Raw genomic sequence first — 11,254 nt, 5'->3', positions numbered from 1 at the left:
TAGTGTGGGAGTATCACTTATAACCTCAGGGTATCTCTTATCCTGTTGCGCATCTATAGACTAGAGACAGCGCTGGTTAGACTAAAACATGGATCGGGAACTTCAGTACGTACTTAGGACTACCGCGGCTGTGCTTGCAAGTTTGGATAGTTCTTTCTTTCTCATTTGATCCGAGTTTTATCTGTCTCATTAAATGCCATTTTTCTACCTACTACACATATAATTTTCCTAATTGATTCCCGAAGATAAGTTAGTTTCGCTTCCACGTTTCGGTTTTCACTAATTCAACATGGCCGGCGTCGGCAATGCATCTTTGATCATCATCTTCTTCCGAAGAGGACTGGGTTCTTGCTGTGGTTGAGTCACTGTTACCGATAGTGGTTAGCTCCGGCAAACAGGGAGATTAAAAAGGTGGGGAGGTTTAAAACTATGCGGTACAGGGGAGAGTGCGTTCAAGGGCGGGCTCTCATGCCCGACTGCACTGAGGAAACTGTGTCCGAGACGGGAGCGAAGGAGGGGCCTGCTTCGGCCGATGAACAAAGAAACTGTGATCGAACAAGTATGGTGTTACAAGGGGAAAGACCCGCAAAGTGAACTTAGTTGCCAAAGCCCGAAGTGTGACGACGGACTCGGTTTCCAGCAACTGTCCACCGACTCAGCGGCAAAATATGAGTTGACACGTCCGAGGTGAAAGGTAATAGTCTCTTCTTATTAGAATGAAGGTCATTGTTTATGACTAAAATACAGTAGAATCACATAATGCACGAAGGAATGGAACATGTACATGGAATAAGATTGTCCGTCCACTAAGACACATTCCTAAAGGTGGAACCAACATCCTGACGGCTATGCAGAGGAAGTGTTCTTTTTAAGAAATGCATTCAAATAAAACAAATAGGGAAATGCCCACTGAACAGAAACACCCAGGCTCCTGATTTTTGGTATGAATCCAAGTTGAGAGAGATCAGCTGAGCTAGGATTTTACATGGAATAAGATCATCCCTCCACTTGCATACAATGTATACAACCAGAAATGAAGATACAGTGTGCTTGATGTGGTGATCAAGTGACATTTTGCTATGAATGTGTTTAAGCAACTAGTAGCTTCTTCAGCGTTAATTCATTAAACAATCACTCTTATTCTTAGCACATAGAGCACATTGAATGAGTGTGTGCATGTGTGTGTGTGTGTGTTTGTTATTGCAATGTAAGACCTTATAATATACACAAATTATAACACATGCTGGGATTCTTATATGTTCTGTTTACTTGCAGGTCTCAGTTATTACCAAGCCCTGCCTCATTCTTCCCGCAACACTGACATGGTGCTGTTGTAGAACACAAGTAAGTCCTTTGATCATTTCCAAAATACACTAGTGCAATAGCTTGTGAGTGCAACTGGTGGTAATGAGAATATTTTACCACAAAAGGCTAAAGTACAAATAACAGATTTATTATGTTGGAAAAAGAAGTAAGCCAGAGCAAGTGATTAGTGTACCAGTTAGCTAGGGTGGATGTATTATATAATTACAATTTACAGTCAGCATAGAATGTTGAGGACAGTCTAGAATTTTTCTCGCCCTGTGAATTCAACTGCAAATCAGATGGCATGAAGAAATCAATGTTATATTATGCTCTGCATTGAGTGAACCATCTCCTGTCATTCTGAGTGACACATCTCTTTAACTGAAAAACATGCCAGTAATTAAATCCAGGCTACATGGGGATGGAAAATGACCCTGGCAATTTCAACCTCTGAATGATTGTGTCTTTGTGTAGCAGGATTATGGATCTTCACAAGCCTTAGTTCATTTGTCTGTACATGTGTATCATGTATGGCGGTATAAGTTAATACTATTAGTCAATTTCAAATAGCAGAGTTATTTTCAGAGCTTTCTAACTTCAAACCCTGTGGAATCTATAGTTTGTAAATGTAATTTAAAGGGTATTTTGACTTTGACTCCGAGTTTCTTTCTTGCAAAGTCATTCTTTTCTCATTCAAGGGACTAAACCACTACATGTACTGATGACTGCCTGCATCAGGGTTATAATTTATGAAGAAGTCAAAATGCACAATATATCAGTTTACAATTTAAAGGCCCACTTGCCTTGTCACTACAGTATAATGTGGCTATGCTTTAACATGGAATCCCTCATCTTGGCCACATACAAAAAATTATATATTCAGTGACTGCTTGCTGTGGTGAGTTAAAATGTGTGATGAAATATTTTCACAAAAAGGTACCAGTGTTGCTAACAAAACTAATTCTTTAACAAACAAACAAAAACCACTCTGCACAGAGAGCATTCAAGCTGATCTATGTTGCTATTCGTCCAAGTAGAGGGATGATCTTATCCCAAGTAAAAGCCTGACAAGATCTGAGACTGTGAAGCAAAATGTTTTTACATGGTAAAGTAAGCCTTTAACGAGCAAATATGTCTATTGCACTGGGTGTTTTATTATTATTGTATCATTTTTCTTTCAGGTAGTCTCTCTTTAAACTGACTTTCTACACCATGGTGTCTCTGGCAGTGTTATATTGGCAGAAGACAGTTGGAACTGGATTCCTCATTTAGATGGTAGGCATGTTTTGGGCTTTTGTGTTGCTTTGGTGTATGTGTGTGTGTGTGTGTGTATGTGTGTGTCTGTTCTATACCAGAAATAAACACACTGTTTGCTTGCTGTGGTGAAGTGACATTTTGTGATTTTTTTTTTAAATGAGCTAGTACAGTTGTAGCTTTTACAGCATTTATTCATAACACAATCGCACTTGGCGCAGAGAGCAACCAGACCGTTCATTGTGGGTATGTGAACAAGTTAAGAGATCATGTCTTATCCCATTTTAAAGCCTGACCAGATCTTAGACGGTGAGCCAAATTGTTTTCATGAGAAGGAATGTGCCTTTCAGAGAAATCTATTAACTACAGTATTACTTTACAAAACATATTTTAAGAAATGAAATGTGTTACAAGTAACAGCCATGGGGGTGATAGCCTGTAGGTGGAATAATAATCTTCAATTGCCCAGAAATGATTGTTATCTGGTCAAGAAATGCAAAGCATTTTGATGTTTGTGACGATTAGTTACTCTTTATCACGTTTGGTCCCTGATTTTGCTGTCCTTGTCTGCGTTGGGCAGGTGTGCGTCCATGATGTCATTGCTATTGAAAACTAATCTGTACTGCAAAGTAAATGTACCCGTACATGACGTACATGGCAGTTGTCAACCGGGGGCCAGCCATGACTGGGACTGATGTATCCACAGGCACTCGACACCAGGTGGGCGGGGCCAGTGGTTGGGGTGTGATTCCCTGCCTTACACCACCACAAAGTGTAGTATCAGCAGACAAGACTGAGCAGAACTTCTGCCCCCCCCCCCCCCCCTCACCAATTGACCACTCAGTGCCATGTGCCTGCAGCTGTATCATAAACACTTTGTGACAATAGTTGTTACCTCCTTAGAACAGATCTTGTGATGCTCCTCAGTCAGTCAGTGTTTGATGGATGCTAACTGGTATACTTGACATAGTGTTCATATGAAAGTTTTATGTGTTGCAGCTCATCCAGATCACAGGTACACAAAGGAGCTGGTTACAGTGATAACATAGGCACATGGAACTGCTTATGGACTACTTTAGAAAGTGAGCGGTTACAACCAAGACTCTTCCGTCAGGAAGGTCTGCGGAAGGGTGCTTGATCTGTTTCCTCGGACAGGCTTTTCAAGACTAGGTAGGTTAAACCACATGATTGGGCTTTAATTATGAATGCACTTCAAAATTCACTCTATTTCATTATCTTGTACAACCCCCCGCGGGTTAGGGGGAAGAATTTACCCGATGCTCCCCAGCATGTCGTAAGAGGCGACTAACGGATTCTGTTTCTCCTTTTACCCTTGTTAAGTGTTTCTTGTATAGAATATAGTCAATGTTTGTAAAGATTTTAGTCAAGCAGTATGTAAGAAATGTTAAGTCCTTTGTACTGGAAACTTGCATTCTCCCAGTAAGGTAATATATTGTACTGCGTTGCAAGCCCCTGGAGCAATTTTTTGATTAGTGCTTTTGTGAACAAGAAACAATTAACAAATCTTCAATAGTACTGACCAAAGAAGAAGGTTTAATTGTGTGATCATGATTTGATACATATGCTTGACCCTGAAGATGTGTTTTATTTGTTTTGTTTCAGAACAAAGTTTGGTGAAGTAGAAGCTACCGCTGTAGGCTGGTGTAAGGCTGAAGAAGAACCTCTGACAAGTCAATTTTCAAGCAACTGAGCACGAACCCAGGTACAAGACACAGAGCTCTCTTTCTATCGGTCTGTTATTCATAGAATGACACTAACAGTGACACAAGTAAATAATCTGTATCATTGTCTTGACCTCTAGAAATTTGGTAGAGAATAAGATGACTGATAGTATTATTTTGATTATTTCATGGTCATTACAGTGGCCTCCACCCCTGCCCCTTTTAAGACACCCCAATCTAAGACTCCTTCCTATTAATGACCCTGTTTTCGCAGACTTCTTGTTCATAACATCTGTAAATTCACTCCCATTTTAAGACTTGCTCCATTTGGACTTGGACTGGGTGGCCGAGTGGTAACGCAATTGCGCTCGGAAGCGAGAGGTTGCGAGTTCGACCCTGGGTCAGGGCGTTAGCAATTTTCTCCCACCTTCCCTAACCTAGGTGGTGGGTTCAAGTGCTAGTCTTTCGGATGAGACGAAAAACCGAGGTCCCTTCATGTACACTACATTGGGGTGTGCACGTTAAAGATCTCACGATTGACAAAAGGGTCTTTCCTGGCAAAATTGTATAGGCATATATAAAAATGTCCACCAAAATACCCGTGTGACTTGGAATAATAGGCCGTGAAAAGTAGGATATGCGCTGAAATGGCTGCGATCTGCTGGCCGATGTGAATGCGTGATGTATTGTGTAAAAAAAATTCCATCTCACACGGCATAAATAAATCCCTGCGCCTTGAATATGTGCACGATATAAATTGCATAAAATAAAAAGATAAAATAAATCCCTGCTCTTAGAACTGTACCCACGGAATACGCGCGATATAAGCCTCATATTGATTGATTGATTTTAAGACCTGATTTTGCTTATTTTGGATTTCGAAAAAGAGAAAAACAAATTCCCACTCTGTACAGAATTAAGCCAGGTTCATGATTTTTGTATGGACCAAGTTGAGAGATGGCATTTGTATAGGCCTGACCAGATCTGAGATGTTGAATCTAATTGCTTACGAAGAAAGCATTGTGTCATTATAGGCACACTACTTCTCGTCACCGTCTCAGTTCTGGCCAGGCTTTAACATAGGATAAGCTCATCCCTCAACTTTGTCACATATGAACAATCGACACACTGACTCTTGCTGTTGTGAGTTGACATTTTTTGATGAATTTATTTCTGGAAAAGGCACCATGCAGTGAGTAGTGCTGTTTCAGGGGTGGGACTTTTCCGCGGATTTCCGCGGACACAACTTACGAATTCTGCTGGAGTAATCTATTTTTCCGCGTCACATTTCATTACAATATCTATGACTTGTTGACTGAATGATTTGGAGAGACGTGGAGATGAAACAGAACACTGGAGGCTTGAGAGTTAAATTGTGCTGACTGAAAACTCCTGATAACTAATAGTAATTTTGAGGGGGGGGGGGGGGGGGGGGGAGGTTGGGGAGTGTGGAGAATGTCTTTTTTGTCAGATTGCACAGATTTTAATGTACCATTTAACCAAAATTCGGGGTAACATGCCCCCGAACCCCCTGGAAAAAAAGTGATTTCCTCTTTTTTCATCACAAGAGAGTCCCACCCCTGTGTTTACAGAATTCCTTGTTTAAAACTATCACTGTGCACAGAGGGAAGGGGGGGGGGGTGTATTTGACCACCCCTGCGTTTACAGAATTCCTTGTTTAAAACTATCACTGTGCACAGAGGGAAGGGGGGGGGGGGTGTAGTTGACCACCCCTGTGTTTACAGAATTCCTTGTTTAAAACTATCACTGTGCACAGAGGGAAGGGGGGGTGTATTTGACCACCCCTGTGTTTACAGAATTCCTTGTTTAAAACTATCATTGTGCACAGAGGGAAGAGGGGGGGGGGGTGTATTTGACCACCCCTGTGTTTACAGAATTCCTTGTTTAAAACTATCACTGTGCACAGAGGGAAGGGGGGGGGGTGTATTTGACCACCCCTGTGTTTATAGAATTCCTTGTTTAAAACTATCACTGTGCACAGAGGGAAGGGGGGGGGGTGTATTTGACCACCCCTGTGTTTACAGAATTCCTTGTTTAAAACTATCACTGTGCACAGAGAGAAGGGGGGGGGGGTGGATTTGACCACCCCTGTGTTTACAGCAGAATTCCTTGTTTAAAACTATTACTGTGCACAGAGGGAAGGGGGGGGTGTATTTGACCACCCCTGTGTTTACAGAATTCCTTGTTTAAAACTATCACTGTGCACAGAGGGAAGGGGGGGGGGTGTATTTGACCACCCGTGTGTTTACAGAATTCCTTGTTTAAAACTATCACTGTGCACAGAGGGAAGGGGGGGGGGGGTGTATTTGACAACCCCTGTGTTTACAGAATTCCTTGTTTAAAACTATCACTGTGCACAGAGGGAAGGGGGGGTGTATTTGACCACCCCTGTGTTTACAGAATTCCTTGTTTAAAACTATCACTGTGCACAGAGGGAAGGGGGGGGGGTGTATTTGACCACCCCTGTGTTTACAGAATTCCTTGTTTAAAACTATCACTGTGCACAGAGGGAAGGGGGGGGTGTATTTGACCACCCCTGTGTTTACAGAATTCCTTGTTTAAAACTATCACTGTGCACAGAGGGGGGGGGGGGGGGGTGTATGTGACCAAGTGAAGTGCATTGCTACATAATAAAATGAGCAAATCCGTCCCGTGAAGAAAACTTCTGCTTACTTAATTGTCAGATTTGCCAAGGCGTGTACATGAAATAAGATTATCATTCTAAATGCTGAATCAACATTCTGACTGTTTCCTATGAAACCAGGCTTGATTTTTGGTATGAATCCAAGTTAAGGGATAGCATGTGTAAAAGCAGAATTGTGTACAGAGGCAGCTTTGTGTTATTAAAGGCCGGCTGCTTTTCGTGAACACAGTTTGGCTCACATCTCACATCACCTGCCAGGCTTTTTTTTAAAAAAAATTTTTTTACCATGGGATAAGACTATCCCTCCATTTAAGCACATACCAGCAATAAACACAGTGGTTACTTGTGATGAACTAGTGGCAAGACAAATGATTTAAGCATCACATAACCTTCCAAAGTGAAGTCAAGTTATGTGTCTGTGCCAGTGTGTGTGTGCATGTGTGTGTGTCAGCATAGAATGTTGAGGACAGTTCGATGGTAAATAACCCTGACAATTTTAGCCTATGATTGTGCCTACATTGTGGCAGGATTGGATGTGGATCTTCAAAAGCCTAAGTTAACAAAAAAGTATGTAAAAGTACATTTTGAATAGTAGTTTTTTTCTCAGAGGGAAGATACCACAAGATATGATCGTTCCACTGCATGTATGCCACATAACTAAAACAAAAATTAAATGTTATTTTAATCGTCTTTTGGGTAAAACAAATACACCATCAATATATTATAATAATGATCTTGCTTGTTTACAGATGGACAACAGCTACTGCCAGGACCAGGTTACGCATAAAGAAAACAGTCAACACTTGGCTGGTGCTGCAGCTTCTTTGATGTCTATTTTTTTTTTTTTTTAAGACAGACAGCTACCAGCTCATTCAAGACCATAGCCCCATCTTACTCACGCAGAACAGACAGCCATCTTTCGCCTTTGCACAGAACACTGCTGTCTGAAGGTACACATCAAAAGGATAGGTTTTGCACCTACAGCGTGCGACTGTGGCTAGGGTAGGAAGAACAGACTCTGCAACACGTTCTGAGAGGGTGGCCTTTTCTTGCCACCCGTACCCCTGTGCAACAAGACTTGGCCAGAGAGCACACATCCAAATGCAAACACTGAACACTGAAGAGGAAGAAGAAGAAGAAGGTGCCCACACAGAAGGACATAAATCTACTTTAAGGGCACACAAGTTTACAGCAGTTTATTGAATTGTAGCAGATTATAGGGAGAAAATGAACAAGCTAAATAGGCTGTACAGTACTTCACTTGAACAATGTATAAAGTTCCCTGTATTAAGAACATTTACAGATCACAAGACATTGTGTTTTCTTTTGTTTACAATACAAATGTTTCATAATAAAAAGCTGTGCACTAGGCAAGATCCTCAAAATGTAAAACTAGTAGTGTGACAATTTTTAATTGTTCAGAGATGGTTTTTCTTCAGTGGTAAATGTTTTAGCTTTTTTATAAGATCCCGTTAGTGAAGCATACTATAAAACCTTGACCTTCCAAACTGTGTTAGCACCCTGGGCTGCGATCATTGTGTTGAGCTACTTAAAGGCACAGTGCAGCTTACAGCCTTCGTTTTGCGTTTTTGTTGCAGCTGAGTGCATTTACAGTTCAAAAATCCTCCTATGGTAGTAAAACAAACCCAAAACTACCCAACGACGACATCTGTGAAGCTCGACAGTTTCTTGTTCACGCGAGTGCATAAATTAACCTAGTTATTACGTGGTGTTTGGTCGGAGTTCGATTCAACTGAGTGATTCCGGCCTCCATTTTGTTTTATACAAACTCATGATGATGTCTGACATAGTTTGCTTAGTGACGTGTCTTTTTGTGCATGATGTGGTGATCTACCTGATCTAAATTTAGATCCAAAAATAGGTCAAGACCAGCCGGGTCCGAGTACAAAATTGATTCGTAAAAAAATCGCAGTTCTTGACTCTTTGGGTGCAAGTCAATGAAACTTGGTAGTTCTTCTAACAGATAGCTGCCTGAGGTATGACTAAAAGCCCCAGGGGCTCCGTGCACCTGAATTTGACAAGTTCAGTACCTTCAGCAAGCGCAAGTACAGTAGAGAAGCTCTTGACACACTGAAAAAGGCCTACTACGAGCAAACGAAAAAAAATCAGTGATGCATGTGCTTTTGATGTAATCTTCTTTGACATTATGATGACTACAAAAACTGACTTGATGTGTTTTGTTTGTGAATGATGGATATATGTGCATGATTGCGTTTCGCAGACACAGTTGTCATGTGCGTTGTAATTGGCGACGAATGCTGGATGATTACTATTTTTGTACCAGGATTACTATTTTTGGGGCTGAGCATTACTCCAAAACACTTATGGGGGTAAACAGGTCTGCAGCACAACTACAAATGTAGAAATGTCGTTTGCATTTTGTATATTTTAAAAGGTTATTTTTGTGCACAGAACATACATCTGCAGGGAGGTTTGGAGGGTGAAGTTAGGATCTGTTAGGAGGCATACAGCATCACACTCATTTTGTGTGTGTGTATTTTGTGTTGACAGATAAGACACTGTCATTCCAGCAGAAACCTGTGATGATGCACATTTTATTGAAGTGACCAGCTGAAATTGTATGTACGTTGTTATGAAATTGACAAATGATCCCTGCTTTGCAATCCTGGGTTAATGATATTGCCAAAATTAAAACGTGGAGGAAAAAGTGAGTGTAAACCTATTCTTGTGGTGGTGGTGGTGGTGGTGTGTGTGTGTGTCTGGTTAGTGTGTGTTTGAGTGTGTGTTAAACAAACAACGACAAACAACACCAAACCTACATCAAACAAGCACAACAAAAACAAATTACACAAAAAAATGGCAAAAATCAGAATATCAACTGAGAAAAAAAAACGTGGCTGAATGCAATACTTATTATAACTTAAAAAGTAAAAGTGTGCGTGTGGATGTGTGCGTATGTTTGAGTGTTTTAAACAAACAACAAACCTAAATTAAAGAAGCACAACAAACAAACAAAAAACCTGGCAAAGTTCTGAACATTAACACAATGCTGCTTTCTGCTTTGAGGGGAGGAATAAAATGACTGAAGCCGGACTGCCGAGAGGAGGAAGGAGGGGGAAAAGAACACGCAGACATGAAAACACACACAACTCCATGACAGATAAACTGCTTATGTTCAAAAATCAAGAATATTTAAGCGTGCACACACACACACACACACACAGACTCTCCTCGTGAAAGTAAAGGTAAACTCGAACTTGAAGGTAAGTATAAATGTTTGATATGGAAGAAACCTGTGATAAAAGTCTTTGTATAAATCATCGGTACCAACAAAATTCAGTTGCCACAACGCGTAAAAAGGACATACTGTAGTTTCAAATTAGTAACAATCTAAGCCATTTTAATCAGCACTGGTCACGGTCCGGCAAGCACTAACAGATACAACAGCACGTGTATGCATCTTGAAGTAATAAGACCTTGAAGTAGGCCTAGAGTTTACACTATGCATTATGTAATGCTTTAATTCAGCTGCCTAACTGTGGAACTTTGCAAATGTGTGAGGACCGTTTCACAAAACAGACAAAACACCCTCTCAGTTATTTACACAAATCAGTTCCAGAATGTGCGTGTTCCTTTTCCGTCTCTACAAATTAATGTTATCTGGGGGGAAAACGAATCATTGTCGCTTCCGCCCTCAGTTATAATTGCCTGAGCATAATAGGAAATGCAACAGGTGTAGTCTTCCGCCTGATTTTTAGTCAAGATATTTCGACACAGAATGCTTCTTTCTTTTTTCTTTGTATGTTCACAAGCTCACATACAATCATTTATGCAACACTGACAATAAGACCAGACCAGAGTTGTGATTGAAATGGGCAGTTTATTTAATAAAGCTCCAGAATGAATAAAAATACATGACAAAATAAGGTGGTCCCGCTGTACAAAGCCGGTTACCAAACACACACACACACCAACACACACAAACACACTCACGCACGCACACACACACACACACACACACACACATGACACACACACACACACACACACACACACAGAGTAACATTGTACAACTTACTGTCACATTCAAGCGGGAACACCAAACAAAACGTATCATCAAATGAAACAACATTTTAAGTGGTCAACTGAGCAGATGACCACAAACCACACTTGAAATCTTCACATTTTAACACTTTCTCCTGTATCCACAAAAGTCATTTATGCTGACTAGATAATGACATAATAAAATGACATCAATAAAACCATTCCCTTTTTTATTTTAAAGAAAAACAAGAAAATTAAAATAACGCAAAGAACTGATGCTCAGTAAGGTTGGGTATCGATCTCAAATGTGTGCATAGCTAAT

At 40.7% G+C, this 11,254-nt stretch overlaps 1 protein-coding gene and 1 long non-coding RNA gene across 2 annotated transcripts in view; both read left to right on the top strand.

Moving 5' to 3' along the window:
* Window positions 1-11,254, top strand: part of LOC138979792 (solute carrier organic anion transporter family member 4A1-like) — a 90,272-nt gene that overhangs the window by 38,382 nt on the left and 40,636 nt on the right. The window lies entirely within an intron of this gene.
* On the top strand, window positions 14-9,694 carry LOC138979788 (uncharacterized). Its single transcript, XR_011460132.1, has 6 exons — window positions 14-694; window positions 1,276-1,344; window positions 2,487-2,580; window positions 3,559-3,729; window positions 4,183-4,282; window positions 7,656-9,694. It is a non-coding gene; the product is annotated as an uncharacterized lncRNA (long non-coding RNA).

The sequence above is a fragment of the Littorina saxatilis genome, linkage group LG11 (assembly GCF_037325665.1).
Source record: "Littorina saxatilis isolate snail1 linkage group LG11, US_GU_Lsax_2.0, whole genome shotgun sequence".
NCBI classification, from domain to species: Eukaryota; Metazoa; Mollusca; class Gastropoda; order Littorinimorpha; family Littorinidae; genus Littorina; species Littorina saxatilis.
This window is presented reverse-complemented; position numbering and strand designations above follow the sequence as displayed.